The sequence below is a fragment of the Adiantum capillus-veneris genome, chromosome 29 (assembly GCF_014529385.1).
Source record: "Adiantum capillus-veneris isolate H3 chromosome 29, ASM1452938v2, whole genome shotgun sequence".
In the NCBI taxonomy this organism is placed as follows: Eukaryota; Viridiplantae; Streptophyta; class Polypodiopsida; order Polypodiales; family Pteridaceae; genus Adiantum; species Adiantum capillus-veneris.
In genome coordinates this window covers 20288518-20297023 of record NC_140959.1, presented here as the reverse complement: position 1 = coordinate 20297023, position 8506 = coordinate 20288518, and positions in this window count along the sequence as shown.

The following is an 8506-nucleotide window of genomic DNA, read 5'->3' as shown; positions in this document are numbered from 1 at the left end:
AGACAAATTTACATACACGAGATTATAGAGTAGAGAGAGAGAGAGAGAGAGAGAGAGAGTACACACGATATACGTGGTTCACCCAATGTGGGCTACGTCCACAGGAAAGCAGCCACTTAATGGCTTTAGTACTTCAAAACAAGAAGTAGTTTACAAAGGGATTATACCCTTAATGGAGCTCCCGCCTTGCTTCACTCTCACCACCTCACACTGACCTTGTTGCATCAACTTCACACACTGTAAAATGTGTGTAGAAATGGCCTTCTTTTATAGGCCAAAAGGGCTGCCCTCTCTTATGAGAGGCAGCCATGTGTAGCCGCCCTTGTGTGAATAAGTCCAAATCAGACCCTTCAATCCGTCCATGTGTGACCCCCCTTGAGAAGACAAGTCCCCTTTTGAATTCGTCCACCAGCCACACCGGCCATTGACTTCCGACCATTGGCCACCGGCCAACGGACTGTTGTTTTCCGACCACTTTCCGACCGCCGTCCGACCATAATATTTCGGCGAAAAAAAATGTGTGCTTTTACCACAAAAAATTACAAGGGTAAATCAGGCTCCATACTTAACAAATTTGAGGGCCTTAAAGCCATTGAATCATCTCAAACCTGTTCGGGATTCTTCCACTGAACCCAAATACAAGCGTTATCTAGCTTGCCTGGCTAACTATTTTTTGATAAGTGTTGGTGGAATCGCTACAGTAATAGTCTCGACAACCTCCACCTGCTGTGGCAAAGACTTTTTAAGAGCAGAAAAGCCTCGATCTGCCAACCCGTCTTCTACCAGCCCACTATATTCTGTTTGGGAGAAAGTTCTTTTGTTGTTGTTAGGGCCGGACTCAATCATTTTGTCGACTTCCATGAGCTCTTGTTGAAGTCTAGCTTCTGTATTTTGCAGGTTTTTGATATCTTCTTCACTTGACATTCCTTCTGCTGAGCCTTTTCCATAATCCTTAGAGTTAGGCCCCTTGAGTATGCTAGCAAACGAAATACCTAGCCTGCGAGTAGCAGATGTACTTGACGCTTTATTTACGTTCGCACAAATGGGTTCAACATTAGGGGTTATTTTGTTCTATACTTTTTACATTTCACATGTAGAAGGGTGTTGAAAAAATGGTATTGAATTTTTGTTTACATATTGAATAGGAAAAGAGTCCTTTTATTGGTGAAAACTTCACAGCTAAGGGGTTAAAAGGAGTCCTTGAATGCACGTGATATGTAGGATTTACATATATTGAACCCCCCCCCCCCCCCCCCCCCCCCCCCCCCTTCCCTATCTCAAGAACCCATCAAAGCAAGTCAAAAATTCAATCAACCCTATCCTTGGCTTCTAATTTGGAGTTAGGTTTCCAAAACACTCGATTGTTAGTGTAATTTTAACGAGCTAAAACTGCAAATTTTGGGATAGATTTTATGTTGTAATAGGATTGCACGGAAACACACACAGCTTGGAGAAGACGAAGGAAGCTCACATCACACAACAGAGAGTGTTTTACTTAGTGTGCAATAGAAAGATAAGATAGCCCTAGAGTGATGGGTGCATAAACAATGCAGGGGGGGAGGGGGCAGGGCGGGACCTCCTAGTGAAGGAAAAAATTCCCCGATGATCCTAAATGTGTTCACACACATCACTACCACATGAATATTGGTAACAAATCCCCCCTGGGAGTGATGCGGTGAACAAGAGCTGGCACATAGAGTATAGGAAGTGCCATGCCCTGAGGGCATGATCAGTCCACAAAGGGGAGTAAGCCCAAAGCTTTGTAGAAAGCTTCGAACTTATCATGAGACAATGCTTTTTGTGGAAATATCTTCAAGGTTGTCCTGTGTTGGCACATAAGCCAAGTTGATCTCTCCTGTTGAGAGCCTCTCCTTCACATAGGGATAGTGCACCTCAAAGTTCTTTGTGCAAGCATGAAAAATTGGGTTCCTCGCAACTACCAATGCACTCTCACCGTCAGTGTATATGATGTTGGTAGTGTCCTTTCCAACACCCACACCCAAACTATTCATAAGACGTCTGAGCCATACACACTCAACCGTAGATGTGAAGACTGCCCTATAATAAGCCTCACTACTAGAAGTGGCCACAGTAGGTATCTTCTTGCTCAACCATAAAATACATGAACTGTCTAGCATGAAACAAAAACCACTCATGGACACTTGCGTGTCAAAACAACCAGTCCAATCTGAGTCCAAAAAAGCATGTAAATGTGGCAACAATAATCCCACCTTGGGATAAAACAACCTAAGATGTAAAGTGCCACTCTAGTAGTGAAAGGTTGGCTTGAGAGCCTGCCAATGCTTAGACCTTGTGCTGTGCATAAATCTACTGCCCTGTGAGACTACAAACTGAATATCTGTCCTCATGTTACATGCATAAATAAGGCATCCATTGGTAAAGAGTGACATTGGCAAGATCACCAGTATCATGAAGACTCAATTTCAAACGTGTTTCCATGGGAGTGTCAATAGGTTTGCAATCCTCAAGTCCAAACTTACATAGCAATGTCTCTATATAACTTGTATCACATAAGGCAATACCACCATCACACTGCTTAAATTGTATGCTCAAGTAATAAAGCAACAACCCCAAATCTTTCATCTTGAAAGTTGCATTCAGATTAGCCTTAAAACAACAATGAGAAGTACATCGCCCTCACGCTTCACATACAAAGTGCTTGCTATTGAACTGTTATGAAAGCCTTGTTTGACTAAAGGAGTGTCAGCTTTCTCATACCAAGCACTAGGAGATTGCTTCAACCCATACAATGCTTTCTTACATTTGCACACTTTAACCTCTTGTCCTTTCTTGACAAAACCATGAGGCCGCATTACATAATCTTCCTCAAATATGTCACCATTCAAGAAAGCACTAACAATGTCTGATTGATGTACAATCCAACCAAAATAAGCTGTCGATGCGCATAGAAAACGCACATTAGTCATACGACAAGTGGGAGAAAAATTCTCTTCATAATCGATGCCTTTCTAATGCGCATAACCCTTTGCAACAAGTAGAGCCTTATAGCAATCAATCTCACTATCCGGCTTGCGTTTCAACTTGTAAACCCACTTTGTACCAATGGCCTTTTTTCAAAGAGGCAAATCACATAAAGTCCATGTGTCATTTTCTATAAGTGCATCATATTCTAATTGCATGGCAACCATCCAATTTTTTGAATTCTGTGCTTCATCAAAAGACGGAGAATCCTCACCATCACATAAGCTAGAAATAGCCAAAGCATAGCAATTTCATGCATAAGATACATGCCAAGAACCTAAACGAGTACAACTAGAGAAAGGTGCATCCAATTTATTTATTGTCACGCAAAGTACGCACCAGCCATTTTGGCTGACCTGTAGCCTGCTCATTCTCAACCCTTTCGTCATCAAGTATATCATGTACATCTGCATAAAAAACTAGATGATCTGTAATAGTTTTAGAAACCCCCAAAGGCTGTACATTTGCCTCATTTGAATTTACATTCAAAATTCCACCATTGAAAAGAGGCAATAAACTGTCATAAATGTCATGTGAGCTTACATTACTGTCTCTAGTACACGACAGCAAGGGCTGAACAGAACCTTCCACAAACACAACATCCCGTGAAACCAATATACTCATTGTTTGCAGATGGTACAACCTGTAACCTTTGCTTTCAACGCTATAACCAACAAAAATACATTTGACAGTATTATCATCCAATTTATTGCGCTGCGTTTGTGGCACCAAAGCATAGGCCAAACAACCAAATGCGCACATATGATCAATAGATGGCTTTCTATCATACCTTGCTTCATATGGAGTCATAGGCTACAAAGCTTTTGTAAGACACATATACTCCCCCCCTCGATCCAAATGGAGAGTGCTCATGGTACATTTAGGGACATTTTAGCGAGAAATTGCTTGAAGCACATAAACACTTTGGACTTAGATTTAAGCAGATATACCCATGCATTCTTGGAGTACTCATCAATGAAAGTCACGAAGTAAAGATAATTGCCCCAAGAGTGGAGTTTGCATGGGCCCACTAACCACACTATACACAAGCTAAGCTGTAACCTGCATGTAGCTCTACCTAAACCATCTATTGTCGGGCATATACACTGCTCGTAGTTGCTAGCAAAGTGAGAACTAGGCCAACAAACAAGTTGTCAACCAAGGACAGAGATTGACCCGTAGGTGCATGGAAACAAATAGATGGGTGTCAATCACCTACTCGACCTTCTAGAGACAATCACTACCAAGGCAAATCATCTCAAATCGCACTATGTATGCACAATCGCTACCTTACCTATGATGGCTACGCTCTCCAAAACATGACCTAACGTAGCCGAATCGTCATGAAACTCAAGGAGTAGCCTCTACACACCTAGAGGACACTATCCTAAAGTCTCTGACCCAATTTACTACCTGCAAACACCCGATGAAGACAGGCCAAAAATTACAGGTCACCGATTCTCGACATGATTAGGCCTAAAGTGTAGTTCAACTCTCCGTGAACGCAACGACATATAGCAATCATAAAATGGATACACGGTTCGGGAGAAAAATCACTTCAAAGCTCATGGGAGAGCTCTTCACGAAGAGATTGGAATCATGCAAGCTTGGCATTGGAGTGTAGCTCTCGCCATTGCTAATGTGATGGTGTAGTCGCCTTCACAATGTAGCTTTCGTAGTGTGCGTAGAGAGTAGAAGAAGACCTCACTCACTCTCTCACACAAAATACACAGTCACAGCACGCTTTTTTGAGCTCAAAAAGATGATTAATTCAAAAGTTACCCTTAGGGTTACAAAAGTTGGCTTTTATACCTCAGCCTTGTAGGTTCTAACTTATCAAAATTACCTCCTCCTTTCTACCATGGGTTCAACTGATCCGCATATTTAATACATTGCAATGTGGAAACTAGATTGAGTCTTGAAAAATATTTACAGTTGAGTTCATTAATTAAATAATACAAAAATGGGATTCTCAATGTTTAGCCGTCAACACCCCCCCTGTGTCCATGTCGTCCCTGACATGACCGGTCTTCATCTTTGTTGGGTCTTCGAGGGGTCTTCAAGACAATCCCTTGCTCAATGGAAGCCTGGTGGCTTTAACAACTTTAGATATGTCTCATATCTTATGTTGTCGATGCTCATCATTGGGCCTAAAATTTTGCTGCCATAAGTGAAGAATCCAGTGTAAAATGCTTCTTCAAAATCATGCATGTGGTAGCTCGGCAAGAACATTAGTCTTTGATAGAACATATGTAGCACCTCCGCGGATGGCTGCTTTGTCAAATCATAGGCCATTTTGGTGACGATGTTGCCCGTTGACAGTATACTTGAGTCTATGGCTTTGGACGGTGCGGACACTTCAAGGCAAGCCAAGAGGGTTTTGCATATTTTTCTAATCATCACACACGTCAATACTTCAAGAGAGGGTAGGGCAGTGATGGTTGCATCCACTCTTCCCTAAGCACATTTGTGGCCAGCCCTTGGACTCCAACTGAGTGGATCATCCTTTTTTACCACTCCAAGGCTGCCTGATGGTCTTCGACGGTGGCTTGTTCAATCAATGTTTGGAGGCGTGCCTCCTCCTCCTCCATTAAGGGTTGTTCCTACTCTTGTTGAGTGTATAAATGCTCCTCTAAGTATGTGGATCTTCTACACCTTCAGGGATTTCCATGGGCTCATTTTGTGCATTGATGCCAAGGCCACTAGGACCTTGCTCCATCTCCTGTGACCTTGCTTCCTCTACCTCTTGCCAGAGCTTCAATAGATGTTGATGTGCAAGGTTGTCCTTTTTTGTGGCTTCTTTTGCTTGATTGACCAACAGCTCTTGCAATCCTCTTGTTGAGATGTTGGGGGTTTTGGGCTTGGAGGTTGAAAGATAGGCCCCAGGGAAGGTTCCGGCGGTGGGGTACTACTTTCTTGCTCATTTTCTTTGTCCTCCTTCACTTGTGTTTCAGGAATCTCTTTCAATTTCCTTTTGATATCTTGGACCTCTTCGACAGTGAAGGGCTCTAAATTTTGTTGTTCGATCACTCTTTCAGATTCTTCATAAGCTCAATTATAATAATCAAACGGATCCTCTGGTGACCTTGAGGAGCTGCCCCCGATCTTTGCTAGATCTGGCACCCAATACTCCTCAAAATCCCTTTTTAGAGCTTGTTTATCCTTGATTTGCTCGATCAATCTCTCAATTTGAGCTTCCTTTCGATTGGTTGTTTCTTTTGGCTTTTGATCCTTTGTCATCACCATTTTCCCTTTCTTCTTTGGTGGTTCTTCATACTTTTCCTCCTATATTGGCTCTGGCTTTCTCCAAAGCCGTGTCGCGGAAGGTGGTGCTATTGGTGGTTCATCTTTTGTGTCTTCTTTAAGTTGTAACCACTCATTTTGGGTTGATGGGTCTGGCCACTGTCCTCTTGCTCCAATAGCTTTGTATGCAATCTTTGTTAAGACTTCCCCACCTCCGATGTACTTTGGCTTGTCCATGCCCATTTCAATTAGTTACTCATGCAAGTATTGGGCATAATTAACTCCCTTGGACACATTGCTTCTCAATGACCATATGATGGTGGTAGCTACTGCATGTGGTGGTATTCTATACTTTTGCGGCCGCTTGCTACATACATGGAAGTATTGGTTATATAACTTGCATATCTTTGTTGTCCTTGGATCCTCTAGATCCTTAAAAGTGGGATTGGTTTTCTTGTGAGAGCAGACCTTTACTTTGTCTCTCCTTTCTCTAACTGAGCTACCAGCATTGTGTAGCCCCAAAGCATCTGCAATGATTTGAGGGGTTATTATCACCTCGATTTTCTAGCCATCTAAAGCAGCAATCACCACTTTGCCATTTTCTTGAATGGAGTTGGCTAGCTCATAGACTCTTTGTGTATCCACACCTGTTGGTTGCACTGTAAAGAAGTTGTGCAAGTCAGCTCTCTCCAGTTGGGTGAGGGTATCTTCGTTATTGGCATAGTCCATGATTTCTCGTGGATTCATGGGGATATCCACGGTGTTTCCCAGCGGGTCTCTGAAGGTACCTTGGTAAATTGTCGGACCTTCCTTTACCAAAGTTCCTTCATCCACCCAACCCTTTGCTGGCTTCACTATCTCATTGGGAATTTTTAACCACTTACGGGCACCCTATCACCTTTGATGGACGTCTTATCACTTTATTTGAGTCATGGACCAGTTTTGTCGGTCCTCTAGGTGCATAGGTGCATAGGTGCTTGCCGATGAGAGGCGCACCACTTATCTCATTTTTACATTATTTTTGCTATGACTGGCCACTGTGGGCGTTTGTGTGTGAATGGGTCAGATTCATATAAAAAGTTCTATTTTGACCTAAAATCCTCATTCTTGAGGTGCATGCTAAAGAAGTGCTCTTGCTCTACCTCTACCTTTTTCTCCATCGTATGCTCACGAGTGTGTGTGTGTGTGTGTGTGCTTGAGTGAGAGTGAGAGAGAGAGAGAGAGAGAGAGAGAGAGAGAGAGAGAGAGAGAGAGTGAGTGAGATCGAGCATTGTAGCGGCATCAGCGACGGCGAGGCAGTTGAGCGTGATAGTGGCGACTCCCTCTTCTTCGCGGCATGGAATCCTTCTTGACGGAAAGCATTGAGTGGTGAGTGACACACCATTGCCCCTTTGAGCTTACTAGGATAGTCTAGGTGTGTGCTTGCAACCATTCGTGGCCTGCATACAGTGTTTGGCAAGTTCCCAACCTCTGACACGTGCAGTAGAAGAGCACATTTTTGGCACCGTTGCCGGGGATTTCCTTGCACGAAGCTTGAGGAGCACTCTGTGCTGCCTCTTGAAGCCATTCTTTTAATCTATTTTTGGGTTTTTCTAAGTTTGGAATAGATCTATTAGTGGTTGTAATGTACAAGTTTTAGCAGGTTTTCTTAGATCTACTGGTGGCTGCAATGTGCAAGTTTTAGCAGGTTTTGTTCAATCTGTTAGTGGCTCTAATGTGTATGTTTCAGCAGGTTTTGTTAGATTTGTTAGTGGCTACAATGTGTAGGTTTTAGCAAGTTTTGTTAGTGCTAGTAGCTCTGCAATGTGCAGGTTGTTTACAATGGACAATGTTGTATAGTGTTAGTGTTGTTAGTATGTTGTAGTTGCAAGGTGCAGTTGATCGTGTAGGTAGGTTCTGTGCGCGTGAGCTCGACGCCCACGCAATACAACCTTATCCACATAAAGTTTTTAAAAAAATAATAAAATAAAAATTGTTCAAAAATTTTGAGATAAAAAAGAAATAGAAGATTTGAGATCAAAAAGAAAAAGAAAAAAAAAATTGCTTATATTAAAAGGAAGGGATCGGGATCATTCCCCAAGCCTAAGCCCAAGCCCAAGCCCAAGCCCAAGCTCAAGCCTCAGTTCTCAGTCTTATGATATAGAATAGACACTACTATAGATGCATTTCAAGTTGAAATAGAGGATGATTGATTGGACTTTGAGACACCTCTATGATACCTATTGAGTTAAATAGCACCTATGGGAAAGTACTATATAAC